At 39.7% G+C, this 16,912-nt stretch overlaps 1 protein-coding gene across 1 annotated transcript in view; it reads left to right on the top strand.

Annotated features, from left to right (window-relative positions):
• The first annotated feature begins 2,856 nt into the window (after positions 1–2,856).
• The window catches only part of Il1rapl2 (interleukin 1 receptor accessory protein like 2), a 1,222,115-nt gene continuing 1,208,059 nt past the window's right edge, over positions 2,857–16,912 (top strand). Inside the window, exon 1 of the mRNA XM_052736534.1 lies at positions 2,857–2,971. The gene's annotated coding sequence lies outside the window, so the exon portion shown is untranslated. The remainder of the gene's footprint in view (positions 2,972–16,912) is intronic.

The raw sequence follows: 16,912 nt of genomic DNA on the forward strand, positions 1-16,912 counted from the left end.
AATGAATGGCATGACTGCAATTTAAAAGATTTATTTATTTTTGAGACAAGAGTTTCATTATGTAGCCCAGGCTGACCTTAAACTCATGGCAATCCTATTATTGCCTGAGGCCCCCCAGTGTTGGGATTGCAGGCATGGTGCCTACCATGCTCAGATCTATGTTTTGTGTTAAAAGTATAGACTTTCTAGTTGATGATTTGCTGAGGGATAACACTGGCCAGTTTCTTGAATGTGCTCCATCAACCCTGCCTACTAGCTTCTAATGTAAGTGAAGGGTCTTAGAGCTTAGCCATATGTCTTCACCCAGGACTTCTCAGGTGATCATCTAAGCCCAGAGCTTGAGGACTGGCATTATATTGAAGGTCAGTGTGTGTACGAACACCTGTGACCTAACCAAGGTATAAGAGCCCGGGGGAAAAAGGGTTCTTCTACTGTGGCTCACACCCTGTATGCATTGCTGATGGTCTGCCAGCTGGATAGAGACAAGTGTCCTGAGTGCCAGTAATGGTGATGTAGGCCCAGCAGGGGTTGGCTGGAAATGTAGATGAAGGTTGCTGCTGGGCAAGTATGCAGAGAAGTATTCAGGAGCAGTGTAACAAAGGACAAAGGAGAAGCCACTGGCCGTCTCTGTCTAGGGAATGTGTTTTCTGTGAAAACAAAAAAAATCATTAACAAACAGAAACAGAAATTGGAGGGCATTTTCTGTTTCAAAAACATCTCCTCCCAAGCATGCATTTAAACAACAACAACAACAACAACCAACCAGGGAAAGTGCCAATTGCTGCCCACCTAGAAGGACTTTCCTTTCACAGCGACTTCTCGAGATTTCCAAATTTAACTTCAGTTGCAGAAGGAATATGCCATGAGGTGGGGTTTTGTGAAATGTGATAAGAACAGTGATAGATACATAAGGGGAAAAGGAGTACGAGCGAGTGAACTTGGTGAAAGAGGGAGAATAATGTTAACCATCCACAGGCTTTAATCTTAAAAGTTGAGTGTACTCTGATTGGGGGGGGGGGGGGGGCAGGCAAAGAGGGCCAACTAGAAAGGCACGGATCTGTGCTGCGCAAAGGCACACCAAGGGCTTACCCCCTCTGCTCCTTGTTTCTGTCTCCCGCACTAGCTGGCTTTCTGTGGCGAATGCAGAGCACTGGAGCAGCCTCCGGAGAACAGCTGGGGAAAGTGCACAGAACGATAAATTAATAGGAGCTCAGTGTAGCAGCAAATTCTAGCGCACAGCGCTCAGCTGACCCGTTAAATGAGCAATCCTGTTAAGTACGTTAATCAGCACGGTATCGAAAACCCATGGGAATGCGGGGGAAGATACTTAGGGTAGGAACTGCACTCTGCACCGCTGCGGTCTAGATCCCGCAGGTTCTTGGGTAATAGTCTCTCTCTGGCTATAGCGCTTAAGAGAGTGGTTTGGGGGATGCCCGACATCACGGAGAGCAGGTGTTCAGGAGCATGGCTGATGAGCCTCAGGTTTAAGGAAGAGAGCGATCGCAGTTCTGGGTCTGGCTGTGAGACCATCCCCACTTCCCAGAATGTTACCTGCCTGCCCTAAGGCCGGAGGACTGGAGAACCCTGGGAGTTCAGGGTCTTTAACACAGGAGGGACTGCAAAAGAGTTCTCTTAGGTACTGGGAAGCTTAATTATAACTAAAATTAGCTAATCCGGTAGCCTCCGTCTTTAAAAACATTAAGTTATGGCCTGTATGGAACCAAGAAGGTGCATAGCCGGCTGGACTAGCTATTGTGTTCAGTGGCTGGAACTGGGCACCAGAAAAGCTGAAAAACTTTGCTTTTCTTACTTTCCACACCTACACTGAGCTAAATGCTCGCCTCAATCCTTTATGGCAGTTTAGTCTGGGAAGGACACTAGACGGCGCTGCAGCGACACGCTTCCCTTCTCCCGGGAAAGGTAAGAGAAGCGCGTTTTTAAACCAGGGGATGGGGGACTTGGGTTGGTAGCTTCTCTCCCCGACTCTCCTCATTCGGTCTTCCCTCCTGGCGCTCCCAAATCTAAAGGGGGTGTGAAGGAGGAGGAGGAGCAGAGCGGCCCTTTGCCGTGACGTGCCAGAATGGTCCTTCTCTAATTCGCACCTCCTGGTTGCAGTCAGTCAGCCAGGAGGCACCAAACTGTTAGCAACGAAGCCCAGGCTCTGGGTGATTTCCACTACCCTCCCACTTCCCTACTCCAGGCATATTTCGGAGGCGCTAGCGACGGTGACAAGATGTGAGAGGAGCGCGGGGCTTACTCCCCGCACTCCGCTCCTTGAGGGCTGGGGCAAGTGGCTTCTGCGCACCGACCTGAGGACTACGGGAAGCGCTGAAGAGGCGCGGAAGGCAGGAGGGCGAGCGGGGGTTCATGCGGGCTGCCTGCACCGCAGCCGGGCTGAGCTGGTGACTCTGCTGCCTTCTGGAGCTTGCTTCCCCTACGAGCGGTGGTTGCGCCACCGGCTGAGGCACCCCGCGTCCTGGCGTCCCGTGAGGCGCGCACTGTTTGGTTTGGACGAGGTGCGGCTGGAAAGAGGCTGCACCAAAGCGAAGTCGCTCCGAAGAATCTTGGAGGCGGGCACCTTCAAGAATCTGGTCTCTGAGCTGAGAGGTGGTACCTGCCATTCTAACTAAAGGGCCTAACGATCTAGGAACCCTCCTGTATCCTGTTCCCTCTCAGGTTTCCCCCAAAGTCCAGGGAAGCATCACCGAACTCCAGGAAGCTTCCGAACTTCCCTGGCATCCTCGTTGGCTAAGGACTGGGAGTGGAGAGAACCTGGTGGGAGACTGTGCCCGCGGCTTGGGAGACACAGTCTTCCAAACGCCTTCTTCATTCCACTCATCTTTGGGCAGCTTTACTGACCACCCTGGAAATCTGCGCTCTTCTTTCTGGACTCTGCTCTCCATCTCACCCTAGACATGGAACTACACGCCTGAGACGTGCTGGACCTTGCTGGTGGTTTTGAAAGACTCAGGTAAGGCAGACTCGACTACTGGGACAGAGAGTTGATTTCTTGTGGATAGGCACTCTCGGGCATCTGGGAGGCTAAGGCCATAGACGCTCTAGTTGTCCTGCTCGAGTTTCCCCTCTTGGAAACTCATCAGTTTATTTTTTTCTCTTTAAGTCTTCCTTGAAAGTTTAGGGCCAAGGGCTCCTCACCTGTAGGAACCTGCTTGATGAGGTAGGGCAGAGTCTGAGCTTTGTATTCCGCCCCCACCTCCTGCAAGATCTTTGTGGTCTGTGGGTGAGTCACGGTTTTGCAGCCTGAAAGGCAATTTCCCACTGGGTGCTTCCGACATTATTATTATTATTATTATTATTATTATTATATTAGCCTATGGCCAGGAGAGCAACCCAGGGAGGTTAGGGTTCAGGTGGTTGCTGAGTGGAACAGGAGGGGATTCCCAATATGGGCTCCTGCTTCTGGGAATTCCGGTGGGGCACAGAACTGCTGGTGACCCAGAGCCGTCTCTGTCTTTCTGCCTTACAACTTAAAGGAGTGGTCCTGTACACCTTAAGATGCTCTCTCTTCATCCTGAAAAGAAATCCTCCCCGCCCCTTTGAGCAGGGGTTTTCCTGGTTGCATGAACCTTTTGTCACTGTCGCTGGAGGGTGAAGCTGGCCTATTATCAAGTTGCCCTTCAGATCCCTTGTGAGGGGATCTCAGAAAGGGAGTTTAGAAAGAATAACCCTCAAGTGGCACATCTTGATTTGAACCTTTGAAGTGGAACAAACAAACAGCTTGATGTTACTGTCACACATGAAAGAAGGAAGGAAGGAGGGAGGGAGGGGGGGGAGAGAGAGAGAGAGAGAGAGAGAGAGAGAGAGAGAGAGAGAGAGAGAGAGAGAGAGAGAGAGAGAGAAAGGAAGGAAGAAAAGAAAGAAAGGAAGGAAGAAAAGAAAGAAAGAAAGAAAGAAAGAAAGAAAGAAAGAAAGAAAGAAAGAAAGAAAGAAAGAAAGAAAGGAAAAGAAAACGCTTTGGCAGAGAGATCTGGAAAGCTGAATATCTGTTACAGTTCTCTGCTCCAGGGGTTTCTTCTGGTCCCTGCAGTTACCCCCAGCCCAGTGCAACCTAGGGACTTAGGAACAGACATTAGTAAACAAGTATTTAAGGCTTCCCTGCAAAAGTTGCCATTGCTGTAAAATACAGGAAAAGTACATTTGAGCTGAAAGCTACACTGGAACTTACAAAAGGGGCGGCAGTGTTGGATGGGGGTCTATTTAAGACTGTCCTGCTGGTGAATAGGAAGCTGCACCTGCCCATCACCAACGGAGTAATACTGCTGCTTTTCTGTCTAGGGGAAACATGTGGTGCAAACAAGACAGACCCAAAGAAGGAAGAGAGAGGAAAGGTGTTCTTGAAAATTGACAAGTTTCTTAGACATTGCACAGGTCAGGAAGAGTACCTCAGCTACACAGTCCCTGGAAAGGAGGAGATTAAGTGTCCAGGATAGGTGTGAGGGATTGAGGACCATTTAAACCACTGAAACTCCTATATCCCCACTCAATTGTGGTGGGCATAGACTATCCCTGCCAATTTCAGGGTTTATAGCTTTTATGGTGATAATGCTATGCTACTGGGCTCTGTCTACAGGGTCACAGACACTTTGCTTTCTGCTTTCCTTCTTGTCATGTGGCTCCGAACACAATCTTCTTCCCCTGATGGAAATCAGGCAATTAGCCTGGGACCTAGGGAGCTGGAAATTCCCAGGTGTCTCAAAGTCTAGGCTTCAGATGGCATTGCCTACCATTACCCTATCCAATTTTTTCTGCTTCCTCCACCAACTCTGCAATCTGGCCACACTGCTGTCACACAGCTCAGTAGCTGGACCTGAAGCAGTGGTTACAGCTCTGTGCTGCTGGCTTACCTTATAAACTTTCAAATCTGCAGGCTGCCCTGGGCTAAACAGCCTGAAATCACCAGACAGAAAGATGATTTCAATAGAAAGCATTTAAATTTGGGCAAAAGGCTGCTGCATCAAAGGCTCACTCTGGCTCACCTGCTCTAGCCCCAGCTGGCAGGAAGGGAGGGCAAGTGGCAACTAGAGTTGTCTTTGTGACACCCAGCCTTGACTGGCTGTGCTTTTGCCCCACAGACTGAGGCCAGGCACTAGAGCATTAGGATAGGAATTTAAACAACTTTGCGAGGTAGCTGCCCTCAGGTTGAACACTGGGATATTTTCAGTTTCTGAGGGCTCTTACCAGTGTTGTGTACAGAAGCTAAAGCAATCCTGGAGGTGGGGTTTGGGGGAATTGAGGTGTCTGGACACTGGCTTTTGCAGGTGTCTTGGTTTACTAAATAGTGACCTAAGCCACAGCTACTCGAATGCAAGCTTCTTGTTTGCCAACAACAGGAAATAAAGCCTGTATACACGTTCATTGCTTTCAAATGTCATCTGATCCTCTGGCTACTTGGGAAACAGCCTGAGTTATTCACCTGAAATACATATCCACAGGTGCAAAACCAAATGATGTTTTATTTAGCTTTAAGAAGGGATGCTGTGAAGGACCTGGGCATTTGAAAATAGTGAATTATAAAATGACAATTCCAGTCTTGTTTAAGACAATAAACGTTGCTTTATTTAAAATGTTGGATTGTATAATTTAGGGAAATGGCTCAGTGCAAAACATTTGCTATTTGGAAAAATATGAGGAAATCTAGGAAAGAAAAATGAGTCAAAATGTGGTTGAAATGATCATACACTTCAGTAAAAATGGAGTTCTGTCTTCACATCTGTTCCTTAAAAGAAGCGTGGTGTGGTGATATGAATAGATTCCATGACAATTGTAGCAGTATGAGGAATCTAAGGGGAAAATGCATTCTGTTCCTTATATCTGGGTACGTATGTAACTGTGGTAGAAAAGATCATATGAGGGTCAGTTAGAAGAATGCACACACTACCTTCTTCATTTGAGAAGTGCTGTATGCTTCTTAGTGAAAAAGGAATGTAATAAAGTAGAAATATTATTAAACATTTCACAGTTTGAGCTCTTTAGCAATAAAATGCAAAGGTAAGAAAAATCTGCACCCAACCTTTAAGTGTGGTCTAGCAGGACTTCTCTAGTCAAGTTTCTGTCCATCATTGTTAAAACATGCATTTTCCGTTCCAATGAACCTGGCTTTGGCCACCTTCTTACTTCATATTTCTCCTTAAATCTCCCATCTTCAAAATGCTGTACCGTGGCTTCTTGGCTCATTTTCATTTTTAAAATCTGATTTGTTTTATTATTTGGGTATCCTATAAGCATATAAAATATAAAGTCATTTCTTGACATATATAGTAGATTTAGTCTAAGAAATCAAGTACATCAAAATCCACAGATGTTCATGGTCCTTATATAAAATGACATAATATATTTGCCTATAACTTATGTATATTCTTCTATATACTTTAAATCCTCTCCAGGTTACTTATATGCAATACAGTGTCAGTATATATGTATATATATGTATATAATATATATAATTTAATATATATAAAATTTAATAACTATATATAGTTACTAATTTTTTTAGGGAATAATGATAGTAATAAAGTCTATACTTGGTCATTTACAGAAATATTTTTTTTCTGAATGTTTTTTATCCATGAATGATGACTCTCTGACAAATGCAGAACCCATGGATATAGAAGACAAAATGAACTAAAACAATAATTTGATGTTTTCTCTCAAGTAAATCTTTGTTTTGTCTGCTTCCTTTAACAATAATGCTATTCCTTATTCTCAGGACTTGTGCTCTTACTCATCTGTGACTCTTCCTGTATTCTTCATCCATTCCTGCTTCTGTAATCCTTTCTTTAATTAAATACTTGGATTTTTGTCACTGGGACTTGTTCTATGCTTTTCAGCATTACTGCTACCACTCAGTTCTTCTAGATTTTTGACAAGGCCTATTATAAATGTTTCCACTTGCCGTCTTTGGTTCACTCTCCAAAACATGTTTTTATGAATCTTCTGAGACTCATTTGGTTCTTTCCTTCACTGAGGTTTTACCAAAATTATTTGTCTTAGAGTTTCTAATGCAATGAAGAGATACCGTTACTAGAAGAGATACCATTGCTATGGCAACTCTTATAAAGGAAAACACTTAATTGGGGCTGACTTATAGTTTCATTGATTTAGTCCATTAATATCATGACAGGAAGCATGGTGGCATGCAGGCAGACATGATGCTGGAGGAGTAATTGAGTGTTCAACATCAGGATCTGAAGGTAGCAGGGAGAGAGAGAGAGAGAGAGAGAGAGAGAGAGAGAGAGAGAGAGAGAGAGAGAGAGAGAGAGAACACCAGGCACTGGACCTAGCTTGATCATTTGAGACCTCAAAGTCCACCCCAGTGACTTACTTCTTCCAACAGTGCCATACCTCCTAATAGTGCCACTCTCTGTGAGCCTATGGGGGCCATTCCGTTGAAATAATTAAATCTAGTAAAATACTTATGTTTATATATATCTAGTTTATATGGTTTCCATGTGAATATTTTAAAATAAAGTCAGAATAAGGCTAGAAACTTGAGCCTTATCAACTTTTAGTAACTGCACAACTTTTATAACTAAAATATTGTAACTTGGTAAATGTATTGAGTAACTAATGAATGGATTATAAGCAGTACAGATTGTTATCAAGTTTGAATAATTTCTAACAATTCTAGTTGCTAGGTACATTATATATAGATCGCCTTTTAACCATAGAAAGTTATCTACCATTGTACCTATGTGCTATCATGACCAATCATTTACTGGGGGCTCAAATTTCAGATTTGAGACACTGCACTAGGTGACACTTGTTACTAAATTAGAAAAATTGTATCATCCTTCCCATATCTGGTGATCCACATAAAGTATTGCCTCTTTTCAATTTATAGTCAGAAATTAAATGCTTTATTTTTATTAGCTTTTTGAGATTTTATTTATTTTTATTTTATATGTATGGGTATTTTGCCTGCATGTGTATCTGTGAAAAACATACATGCAGTGTTAGAGGAGTCTAGAAAGAAGGCATCAGATATTCTGAAACTACAGCATTAGGCTATAGTGAACCACAATGTAGATGCTCGGAATTAAATCCAAGAACTCCACAAGAGCAGCCAGCATTGTTAACTACGGAGCCATCTCTCAGTTATTATATCTTTTATAATCACTGTGGCAGCAATATTGTCTTCCTTTGATAATAAGTACCGTTCTCAAGTTGGTTTCTTTGTTATGGCTTACTTGGATGTGTGTCAATATAGGAAACATCTAGATCATTATACTTTTTAATGAATTTTTAACATTTATGCTGTACTTGGTTCATGCTCTATTAATGACTTTACTCTTTTCTGTGTATTGCTTAATGCTTATAATAATCTTATGAAGTGGGTAACATTTCTAAATTTAAAACTATATATTATTGTTACCACATATCTATTATTGCTCTGGGGTCATAATCTCTGGTAACAGTGGTCTGATAAAATGTTATTCTCTCTTTATTAGCTACGAAGCCGTGTTTGAATTCTTTGGCTGGATATCTAAGGCCTTTTGAATTCAGCCTCATTCTGCTACATAAGCCTTATTTCTCTGTTTTCCTGCACGTATGATGATCTAGACCAGACCACTTATCATCCCATATGACCTTTGTTACTTATCCTCTGTGCCTTCTTTATATCATTCTTGCATTATTCTTTTTCCTCTCTGATCTACTTTTTTTCCTGTTGAACATGAACCATATTCTTGAGGCAGTTTAATTATCACCTCTTTCATGCAGCCCTCTGTTGTTTCTTTTGTATGCCCCTTAGAAAAATAATTTCTCTCTTCTTGGAATTGCCCCTGTGCTTTGTTATTTTCTATTCTATGACATCGGCCTTGTTATACAACAATTACTGTTATTTGTGTATCTAGTGAATTTTAAACATTGTTAAGGCTGTGCTACCTGTTTTATTTGTACAGTGCTAACCTTACAGCACACATCAATTACCTATTTTTTATAGTGTGGTTGGCTTTAAGAACATAGAACCAGTTAGCTTTTAATATTTGACTGAAAGTCTGTATCTATAAGATAGTTTTAAATTAAATGGGAAATTGCCAAGTCTATTGTCTGTCAGTAGTTCTATGAAATATTATGGTACAGCCTTTTAAAATTTGCTATGCTTTATATGGGCTCTAGCCAATAAACATGAGAACATATAAATTTAAGTTGATTGTATTTAAGTAAAATAAATTTCCCGTCATCAGTCTATTAGCCACATTTCAAGTGCTCAGTTTTTATATGCAGCTAGTGATTATCTTATTGGAATGTGGAGCTGCAGCACACTGAAATCACCATAAAGGGTTACATTGGATTTATTTCTGTCAGAACATGTACACAAAGGTGTATATTTTCACCAGCTTATGCAACTGCTCAAAGTTCACAGTGTCCTTCTCAGAAGACAAGTGAGTTTATAATATTATAGAAATCATTTTGATTCTTTTGGTAGAAAATTGGATATTTATGTCACTCCAAACACTACAAATTCCAGATAAAGATAAGAAGAACAAAATGACAAGGAACCCATGCTACTACATACAAATTACACTGGACAAATGATTAAAAGGCTGTGGTATTTATGTAGGAATGGGCAAATAAATGTAACATCACAGTGTCTAAAGAATAAACTCGAGTATACTCTGGATTTTAAGAAATGGTAAATGAGACATCCTAAATTTGTGCAGAAGAAAAATACAGTTTTAATGTTTATGGCAACAAGTTTAGAAGTAGAAGAGAAATTTAATAAAGTCACACCCATGTTCATCGTTTAAAAACTAAATAATTTAATTACAGCTGAATCAAATATCTAAATGTGACAAAATAGAAAAATGAAACAAAGGCACTAAAAATATTTTATATTTTAAAACTTTTTTTTTTAGTATTTTATAACCTAAAGATAAAGAAGGGGTTTCCCAATCATTTCATGAAAACTGAAGACCCAATGGAAAATACCAGCACATTTAACCTTCAAAAATGCCAAAATCTGTTATATAGACCATTGGGTAGAATATGAAAATAATTTTGAGAGAATATGACTGATCTAATGATCCATTTAAATTGATCCATTTCTAGAGGTTGAGCTGATGTCTGTACAGAAATATGAAACAACTTTTTTGCTCTCATAGGTTCACTAAGAATTTATTCTAAGAAGATAAATGGAAATTATTAAAATATGTAAACAACAAGTTCTGTTTGTAGTAACAATTGCTTATCTCAGTATGAAATTCTCAGGCATCCAATGCATGTGGCAGTGAATATTATATAAGTTGAAAGATAAACTAGTAAAAATTAGATGCCAAATTCAGAAGAATTTAAAGGTTAAATGAAAAATAAAAAGAGAAAAATCTAATAACCAATGTAAAAGTAACTTGAGAGAATAATTTTTTCTAGTAATAAAAATAAAGATAAAAATTAAAATCTCTAAGTAATTTTACATAAACCCTGAAAATCATGTCTGAACCATACAAGACATAAAGATAAACTGAAACAAGTATCTAATATAGATAGATGTAGGTCTACAATTGCTCTCAAGTGCAGCTTGTACAAACTATGTTGTAAACATATTTGACATACTCTATGTAGTGCTCAAATGTTGTAATATGATAGATGTTTAGATTTTCTTGGAAGTGAAAAATTCCATTTACTATCACTTTCTAGTTCTTTTAACATACCTTTTAATGAATGGTTCTGATTCAGAGTACTGTCCTAATAATTTATTGTATTGAAAAGAAAGTGGGTAGTGTGCTTTTTGAAGTACAAGTGTCTAACCCCAGGGCATTGAGCATAGTGAGAAAGCATTCTACTGCTGAGACGTATCCAGCCTGGTAGTAATTTCACTATTATTTTTCAAAAGGGAAAATTTATTTTTTTAAATTTTTAAATTTTTTTTATCAGTTTTTTAAATTCTTTATACCGACCACAGTTTCCCCTCCCTCCTCTCCTCCAATTCCCATCCCCCATCCTTTCTACCCTCCCCCATCCTTTCCTCAGAAAGGGTAAGGCCTCCCCATAGGAGGGAGTCAAGAAAGCATGGCATATCAAGTTGAGGCAGGCCCAAGATACCCACCCTGCATTAAGGCTGAGCTAGACATCTCACCATAGGGAATAGGTTCCAAAAAGGCAGCTTATGTACCAGGGACAGACCCTGGTCCCACTGCTAGGGGCGCCACAAACAGCCCAAGCTACACAACTGTCACCCACAGGCAGAGGGCCTATATTGGTCCCTTGCAGGCTCCCTAGCTGTCAGTCTAGAGTCCATGAGCTCCTAGGAGCTCCAATCAGCTGTCTCTGTGGATTCCTTTGTCATAATCTTGACCCCTCCTTGCTTGTATAATACCTCCTCCCTTTCTTCAACAGGACTCTCAGCTTGGCCCAGTGCTTGGCTTTGGATCTCTGCATCTGCTTCCATCAGTTACTGGATGAAGGTTCTATGATAATTAGGGTAGTCACCAAACTGATTACAGGAGAAGGCCAGTGCAGGCACCCTCTCCACTATAGCTAAGAGTATTAGCTGGATCATCCTTGTGGATTCCTGGGAGTTTCCCTGGCACCAGGTTTCTTCCTAGCTCCATAATGGCCCCCTCTATCAAGATGTCTCTTTAATTGCTCTCCCTCTCCATCCCTACCCCAACTCAAACATCCAGATTCCTTATGTTCCCATTCTGACAGATGTAAGATGGTATCTCAGAGTCACTTTGATTTGCATTTCCCTAATGACTAATGATATTGAGCAATTCCTTAAATGTCTTTCTGTCATTTGAGATTCTTCTGTTGAGAATTCTCTGTTTAAATCTGTAGTCCATTTTTGATTTGATTGTTTGGTATTTTGATTTCTAGTTTCTTGAGTTCTTTATATATTTTGGAGGTAGGCCTTCTGTCAGATGTGGGGTTGGTGAAGATCTTTTCCCATTCTGTAGGCTACTGTTTTGTTTTATTGACCATGACCTTTGCCTTACAGAAGCTTTTCAGTTTCAGGAGGTCCCATTTATTGTCAATCTCAGGGTCTGGTATTATATTGAGGAAGTAGTCTCCCATGCCAATGCATTCAAGGCTGCTTCTCACTTTCTCTTCTTTCAGGTTCAGTGTAACTGGGTTTATGTTGAGGTCTATGATCCACTTGGACTTGAGTTTTGTGCATGATGATAGATATGGATCTATTTTCCTCCTTCTACATATCAACATCCAGTTATGCCAGCACCATTTGTTTAAGATGCTTTCTTTTTTCCATTGTACAATTTTGGCTTCTTTGTCAAAAATTAGGTTTTCATAGTTGTATAGATTAATGGCAGGATCCATGTGTCTGTTTTATGCCAATGACAAGCTGTTTCTTATTACTATAGATCTATAGTAGAGCCTGAAGTCAGGGCTGGTGATGCCTCCTGAAGTTCCTTTATTGTACAGGATTACTTTAGCTATCCTGGTTTTTTTATTTTTCCATATGAAGTCGAGTATTGTTCTTTCCAGGTCTGTGAAGAAATGTGTTGGGATTTTGATGGGGATTGCATTGAATCTGTAGACTGCTTTTGGTAAGATTGCCATGTAGTGAGTGGTTGTCTGTGCCATGCCCTGAAGCACTGCCCCTAGTGAGGCAGCAGGTAGCTGCCCCTTGGGTGTGGCCTGGATGGGGACCCTTAAGACCTAGGATATCCATAAGTGCACTCTCTTCTCTTCACTACCTCGTGGTCTTGGATGCTGGTGTGGATCAGGGCAGAGCTCTCCAGAGAACAGCGCTAGACCATCTCTCACCTTTCTGGGATCTTGCTATAATCCCTATTCCTGTATTGTGAGTTCCCTGTATCATGAGTTAACATTCCAATAAATTCCTATAATCATTAAGCTATTTCCGTGGATTGGTAGTGATTTAATCACATTATTACCATTTTTACTACGTTAATCCTACCTATCCAAGAGCATGGGAGTCCTTTCCATTTTCTGATATCTTCTCCAATTTCTGTTTTCAAAGACTTAAAATTCTTGTCAGACAGGTCTTTCACTTGTTTGATTAGAGTTACCCCAAGATATTTTATATTATTTGTGGTATTTCTCTGATTTCTTTCTCAGCCCATGTATCATTTGTATATAGGAGGGCTACTGATTTTTTTGAGTTAATCTTGTATCCTTCCATATTACTAAATATGATTATCAGCTGTAGGAGGTCCCTGGTAGAATTTTTGGGGTCACTTATTTATACTATCATATCATCTGCAAATAGAGAAAGTTTGACTCCTTCATTTCCAATTTCTATCCCCTTGATTTCCTTTTGTTGTCCTATTGCTCTAGCTAGAACTTTGAGTACTATATTTAACTGATTTGGGGAGAGTGGACAGCCTTGTCTCATTCCTGACTTTAGTGGAATTACTTTGCATTTCTATCTATTTAATTTGATGGTGACTGTTGGCTTGTTGTAAATTGCCATTATTATGTTTAGGTATGCTCTTTGTATCCCTGATCTCTCAAAGACCTTTATCATGAAGGGGTATTGGATTTTGTCAAAGGTTTTTCAGGGTCAAATGAGATAGATGATCATGTGGGTTTTTCTTTCAGTTTGTTTATATGGTGAATTACATTAACAAGTTGTCTTATGTTGAACAACCCCTGTATTTCTGGGATGAAGCCTACTTGATCATGGTGGATGATTTTTTGATGTGTTCTTGGATTTGGTTTGCCAGTACTTTATTGAATGTTTTTGCATTGTTGTTAATGAGTGAAATTTGTCTGTAATTTTCTTTGTTGCATCTTTGTGTGGTTTGAGTATCAGGGTGACTATAGCCCCATAAAAAAGATTTGGCTACGGTCCTTCTGTTTCTGTTTTGTAGAACAATTTGAGGAGTATTGGTATTAGATCGTCTTTGAAATTCTGGTAGAATTCTGTGCTGAAATCATCTGGCCCTGGGCTTTTATTGATTGAGAGACTTTTAATGAATGCTTCTATTTCCCTAGGGGTTATAGGTCTATTTAAATTGTTTATTTGGTCTTGACTTAATTTTGGTATGTCCATTTCTTTTGGATTTTCCAGTTTTGTGGAGTATAGGTTTCTGAAGTGTGATCTAATGATTTTCTGGATTTCCTCAGTATCTGTTGTTATATCCCCCTTTTCATTTCTGATTTTGTTAATTTGGATATTCTTTCTCTTCCTTTTGGTTAGTTTGGATAAAGGTTTGTCTATCTTGTTTATTTTCTCAAAGAACCAACTCTTTGTTTCATTGATTCTTTGTATTGTTCTCTTTGTTTCTATTTTATTGATCTCAGTCCTGAGTTTGATTATTTCCTGCCATCTACTCCTCTTGGGTGAATTATTTGTTGTTGTTCTAGAGCTTTTAGGTGTGCTATTAAGTCGCCAGTATGAGATTTCTCCAACTTCTTTATGTAGACACTTAGTGTTATGAGCTTTCCTTTTATCACTACTTTCATAGTATCTCATAAGTTTGGGTATGTTGCACATTCATTTTCATTGAATTCTAGGAAGTCTTTAATTTCTTTCTTATTTCTTCCTTGACCCAGTGGTGATTTGAGCATTGTTCAGTGTACATGAGTTTGTAGACTTTCTGTAATTTGTGTTGCTGTTAAATTTTAACTTGGTAATCCGATAAGATACAGAGTGTTATTCCAATTTTTTTTGTATCTTTTGAGATTTGCTTTATGACCGAGTATGTGGTCAGTTTTAGAGAAGGTTCTGTGAGGTTCTGAGAAGAAGGTACATTCTTTTGTGTTTGGCTGAAATGTTCTATAGATGTCTGTTAAGTCCATTTGAGTCATAACATCTGATAGTTCCCTTATTTCTCTGGTAAGTTTCAATGTGACAGACATGTCCATTGGTGAAAGTCGGGTGTTGAAGTGTACCACTATTAGTGTGTGGGGTTTGATGTGTGATTTAAGCTTTAGTAATGTTTCTTTTACTAATGTGGGTGCCCTAGAATTTTGGGCATAAATGTTCAGAATTGAGACTTTATCTTGATGAATTTTTCCTGTGATGAATATGAAATATTCTTCTCCATCTCATTTGGTTAATATTAGTTTGAAGTCTATTTTGTTAGATATTAGGATAGCTACACCAGCTAATTTCTTAGGTCCATTTGATTAGAAAATCTTTTCCCACCCCTTTACTCTGAGGTAATGTCTGTCTTTGAAGTTGAGGTGTGTTTCTTATATGCAGCAGAAGGATGGATCCTGTTTTCATATCCATTCTGTTAGCCTGTGTCTTTTTATAGGCAAATTGAGTCCATTGATATTAAGAGATATTAATGACCAGTGATTGTTAATTCCTTTTATTTTTTTCATTTTGTTGTTGTTGGTAGTGTGTGTGTGTTTCCCTTCTTTGGAATTTGCTGGTGTGAGATTATCTATTGCCTCTGTTTTTGTGGGTGCAGCTGACTTCAAAAGGGAAAATTTAAGCAACCGATTCAAAAAGAGGCCAAAAGTTTGAAAGAGAGCAAAAAGCAGTACATGGGAGGGTTTTGAGCAAGGGAAGAGAGAAATGATGTAATTATGTTATAATCTCAAAAGTAAAGGAAAATAATTCCTGAAGTCAAAGAACTGTTAAAATGGCTGCCTGTGGTGAAACCAAGCCAGACTAGCTTTGGAAACCATGCATTTAAATATGACACATAACTATATATACATATATATGTAAAGAGTGTTAACAGATTTTCAAATTTTCTATAATTGGGATGTGTGACTTCTTTATCACAGCATACATGGTATCAAAATTCAATTAAAGGTTTAAATTAAATGAAACATAATTCTTTTATTTTTCTTTTCTTAAAAAGTGTCCTAAAATATTAGTGCCATGGCACATGCTAATAAAAAGCCCAGTTATTATTTGCAGGTGGTAATTGAATTCTGTTCCCATAAAGGTAATGCATTTTGTAAATAATGGGGTAATGGCGTAATACACTGCAAAGTTGTACTTTGAAAGGTAAAATGTACAATAATTTCAAAGCTGAGGCTTATTACTTCTTTTTAATATTGCTTCCTTTCTTATCTAGCCTAAACTTCATAATGTACTACTCTTGGTGATATGTTCATCATGTTCTGGATTCATTATCTGGTCAGTAAACCTATAGACAATCTCATTCTTTGATTAAGCCTATGACTACTTTCTCTGCTCCAGTATTTGTATGGCTGAACCCTTCCAGTGAAGCTATCTATGCTAGGACCTATCTGTTATTAAACTGGTGCCTGGTTTATGACTACATCTGCGTCCCATAGTGCTACTAAGCAAATTTTATGTGAACCCATTCATTCTTCTGGACCATCTGTTTCCCACGGTAGCTATTCCAAACATTGACTGCATATTTCTCTTCAAGAATATACTCTTGCATTTTACTTCATGGTTAGACTTGACTTTCTGGCATATTCATTCTCTCCTTATTTCCACTCTCTTATGCCCTTTCACTTATCCACCCAATTTTCATAGTGCTTTGTTGAAAGTAAATAACTCTCCAGGATCTTATACTTAGGAATTTCATGTCCTTAATTTTCTTCATTGATATGTTAATATTAGAAACCAAAAAGGATTTCCCTCCAATTTAAGCAAAGAAAAGCACAAGCGCGTGCATGCGTGGGGGGTGGGGAGAGAGAGAGAGAGAAACAGACAGAGACAGGGGGAGGGGAAGGGAGGGGAGGGGAGAGTGCATGCTCATGCAAATTTGCTGTAGAATTAGTGAAGGTGTGAAAAGAGCTTTTGTTGGACTTCTGTTCCGTCTGTTAAGTACCAGGAACTGTCATTTGTTGAGAGTAAACTGGGAGGGAGTTGGTAAGGAAATCTGAATTATCAAAGTAGAACTTTGGAATTTGCAGGAAAGAGGCTTCTAAGTAAAAACATAAAAGTAGGTAGCATTGAATGCTCAAATGAAAATGGAAGCCATCAATTTATATGTATAGTTTCTTCAAGCTGTGCTCAGTGTAATAATGG

Source organism: Peromyscus californicus, unplaced genomic scaffold (genome assembly GCF_007827085.1).
Source record: "Peromyscus californicus insignis strain IS unplaced genomic scaffold, ASM782708v3 Scaffold_10__1_contigs__length_136768540, whole genome shotgun sequence".
NCBI classification, from domain to species: Eukaryota; Metazoa; Chordata; class Mammalia; order Rodentia; family Cricetidae; genus Peromyscus; species Peromyscus californicus.